This window comes from Octopus bimaculoides, chromosome 6, assembly GCF_001194135.2.
Source record: "Octopus bimaculoides isolate UCB-OBI-ISO-001 chromosome 6, ASM119413v2, whole genome shotgun sequence".
Taxonomy (NCBI): domain Eukaryota; kingdom Metazoa; phylum Mollusca; class Cephalopoda; order Octopoda; family Octopodidae; genus Octopus; species Octopus bimaculoides.
Genome location: NC_068986.1, coordinates 71,220,054 through 71,224,368, shown reverse-complemented (window position 1 = coordinate 71,224,368; position 4,315 = coordinate 71,220,054). Strand labels below are relative to the sequence as shown.

General features: G+C 39.3%; 1 protein-coding gene across 1 annotated transcript in view; it reads right to left on the bottom strand.

Moving 5' to 3' along the window:
* The window catches only part of LOC106873438 (glutamate receptor ionotropic, kainate 2), a 79,416-nt gene that overhangs the window by 11,543 nt on the left and 63,558 nt on the right, over nt 1–4,315 (bottom strand). The gene's annotated exons all lie outside the window — the stretch shown is intronic.

Here is a 4,315-nt window from a genome sequence, read left to right as displayed (position 1 = left end):
CACACACACACACACACACACACACACACACACACACACACACACACACACACACAAATATACTTACATACATATGCGCATACATACATATATACAATATATGCATTTTTCTTTCTTTTACTTATTTCAGTGATTGGACTACGACCATGTTGGGAATTGCGTTTAAGGTATTAACCTAATATTTTTATCAATTCTGAAAGAATATATCATTTTATTGAACTCTGTTTATCCAAAGATTACATTTCTTTATAGACACCAACGTATTTAAAAGTATTACACAAATATGGACAAACCAGAACAAAAAAAACATAATCACACACCCAGATGCAGACACAAGCTCGCACACTGGAAGGTGGTTATCATAAAAAGAAGAAAATAACATGAGAGGGACAATTTTGACGAAATTTGTGGTAGTTTAACGCTTAAAGATTCTTGACTCTTCAAATTTTAGTCCTTCCTCTGAAGAAAGATAGAAAAGAAAAATAAAGGAGTGAAAGAAATAATATGGTCAGAGGAAGACAGAAAAAGAGAGTTAAGGACCGGTGGAATGCGGTTCTATGCTGTAGTTTAGAAGGGATGTCGGACTGGGTGCGTATATATGAGTGCATCTGTGTATTGAGGTGAGAATAGGGGAGACGTGTGAAGGATGTTTTGGGGGAGTGTATATAAATGTATAGAGTTATGCAAGTTTGAGAATAAGGAAGCGTAGGTTCGCGGCAGTATAGGAGTTTAGTGTGCAGGTGTAATTGTATTGTGTGTGCGAGGATGGTATCGAAGCGCCAGTATAGCAGGGAGCAAACGGAATATGGTGTTTATAATAAAGCAACAATGAAAAATATATATATAATAATAACAATAGTAATAAAAAATATCAATAATAGTAATAATAATAATAATAATAATAATAACAACAGTAATAATAATAATAATAGAGGTACTCGCATAGACAGTAGACGAACTAAACAGCTTAGACAGACAGACAAGGAAGTTGCTAACTAGATATGGGTCACTGCGCCCAAAAAGTGACACAGACAGACTGAATGTACCAAGAAAAAGAGGGGGAAGAGGACTTATTGGATGCAAACACAGCATTAGAGCAGAAGAAAACAACATAGCATGGTATGTAAGAATGCCACAGAACCGCTATTATTAGAAGTAAGAAGGTCAGGCTTGTGTAAGATGAAAGATTGCAAAGATAAAGCACTATACAAGAAATTGAAAACGAATGAAACTGAAAATAGGTGGGTAAAGAAAAGAATGCATGGTCAATGATTGTTGAAGATAAGACAGACAGAGAAAAAAGATGGCTGTGGATGACAAAAAGTGATTTAAAACCGGAAACGGATGATCTAATCTGTGCTGCCTAAGAGCAGGCACTAAGGACAAACTACATAAAATGCGGTATAGACAACACAGCAGAAAGTGATAAGTGCAGAATCTGTGGACAAAACAGTGAAACCGTATGGCATATTACCAACCAATGTACGCCACTAGCCCAAAAGGAATATAAGAGAAATCACGACGATATAGCCAGGCTTGTCCATTGGACACTTTGCAACAAGTATGGACTTGACAAGGCAAAAAGTTGGTACGACCACAAACCTGGAGGTATCGTCGAAAATGGAAATGCAAAGATCCTTTAGGATTTTATGATTCGGTGCGACCATGAGATAGAGAATAGGAAGCCGGACATAGTCTTAATTGAGAAAGAAAACAAACTCTGCTGGCTCATAGATATAGCATGCCCAGGTGACAACAAGGTATGTGATAAAGAAGAAAGAAAAGTCAAGTGATATTACAGGTTAGCTTGGGAAGTTGAGCAGTTGTGGTCGATGAAAAAGTTATCAGTAGTGCCAATAACTGTCGGATCCCTGGGAACAGTGAGCAAAAATCTCGACAAGTACGTGGAACAAATAGGGGCTGCAATAAGGGTGGAGCACTTGCAGAAAACAGCACTGCTTGGAACCGCTCGAATACTCTGGAAGGTGCTCAAAAAATAAGAAGTGTCACTTTAGTTCACTGGTAGTGAACAGCTGACACTGTAATACATCTCCAGCACTAGAAGCTGTGCAAAGCAATAATAATAATAATAATAATAATAATAATAATAATAATAATAATAATGTCTTGCTATAAAAGATGGGCTACAGCAAATATTCTGCTTAATACCACAGATTTGCTTTCGGTTGTTTGGCCTTGACCAATTGAGCATGTCCCTTGGTGGCTGACGATGTGTGCATCTCTGATCATGAGCAGAAGTAGGGGGGAGCATTGTGGCCATGTGTTGAGAGGAATTCTTTGGGATTTGAATTATTCACCTTTGGAAACATGAGTGTTTTGCTCAGCATTCTTAAACAAACCTTATTCAGGAACCTTTTGAGCTGGATGGGCTACTCGATCTGAGGAAAATTCTAACTGGGCCCCCACCTGCGGGGTCATGCGCTGTTTATCTTGATATGAGATCACCATGTCACGCACATATGGTTGTGATGCATGTGCCTGGTGTACCCTTATCAGACGGGTAGTTATGATGGGTATAATGGGTTTCGTATATTTTACCCCAGTGTCACTTTCATGGTATGCACTGCTCTCTCACTCGATAATAATAACAATAATAATAATAATAATAATAATAACAATTAATTAATTAATTAAAAAACCAGGAAGTATCAGGGAGATGGCTCAGCAAGGGTGAACTAAAAACGAAGACTGAAATCCTAATCATCGCTGCCCAGGATCAGGCTTTGTATACCAACTCAGGGAGAAGGGATATATAAATATACCACACAAGCGCAAGGAACCTCTGTAGAATGTGTGGGAAGAGGGTCGAAAACATAACTCACATTGTTAGTGCTTGTGTAAGTCTTTCGCAGATAGAGTACAAGCACAGACACAAGGTAGCCCAAAACTTTCACTGGCTACTACTATGCTGGAAGTATGGATACGAGGTAACAGCTGCTTGGCACCAACATACACCGGAAATGTAATGGACGAAAATGGGAAGGCAAATGTCTATAGGCACTTTTACTTCCAGACAGACGAGGTATTAGAGTGCCGAAGGCTGGCTATAGTAACCTTTAACAGGGACAAACAAGAGTGTAATAATCGACGTGGTAGCGCCAGAAGATCAACATATTACCATGAAAGGAAGAGAAGAGATTGATAAATACGGAGACCTGCGAATTGAGATCGCCAAGATCTGGTAGCTACACGAGTCAAAGGTTGTCCTTGTTGCCATCGGAGCATTGGGTTCAATACCACTCAACCTGAAGAAACATCTGGAAACTTTAGAAATAACCTACAATCTAGGTGCATAGCAAAAATCGGCATTACTTGGAACTGCACGCGTATTGCGTAAAGTACTGTCTGTCTGATGTCCTTGACAGACGATACAAACCCCCGGTAGACACAATATCTTCAGTCACGATATTCGATAGTGTGCGACGTCTTAAATGATGATGATGATGATGATGATGATGATGATGATGATGAGGAGGAGGAGGAGGAGGAGGAGGTGGAGGAGGATAACTGACTGTGAGAAGAGTGTGGAAAATATGACCCACTTGGTAAGTGGATGTGTGAGCTTTGCACAAAAACAAAACAAGCGCCGCCACGATAAAGAGTGTGTATCTTCATTGGCTCTTACGCCGTAAATACCAATATGAAGTAACAGAGAACTGATATGAGCATGTACTAAGTAAAGTTATGCAGGAGGATGGAAAAGTAAACGATACTCTGGGATTTTCAGGCGGATCGTGTAATCGAACACTGTCGGCCGGATATTGTCATATTGAATAAGAGACACAAATACTGTCAGATCATTGATGTAGCCATACCAAATGACATGAATGTTGTGAGTAAAAAGGTTGAAAAAATCAGCAATTATTCCGAATTGAAAGTGGAAATTGCAAGATTGTACGGAATGCGAGAGGGTAATGTAAAAGTGATACCAGCTATGATCGGAACGTTGGGCTTAATCCCATTGAAACTTCAAGACTTCTTAAGGCAATTATTTGTATTATTTACATTTGACGGATATTTGTCCTCAACGTTTCGGCTGATATACCCTCCAGCCTTCATCAGGTGTCGTGGGGAAATTTCGAACCTGGGTTCTCATTCCTAAAGTATTTTTCGATGTTATTATTATTATTATCATTATTATTATTATTGTTCAGTAGTTTTATTTTTATAACGTGCTTTCACTTCACTACCGAGCGCAGCTCTGTGCGCCTTGGGTATGTGAGGTGGTTTGCTGGGGTGCTCTTATGTTTACTGTATTGAAAGTGTTTTGCGTAGAATGTGTGCAGTACCCAGT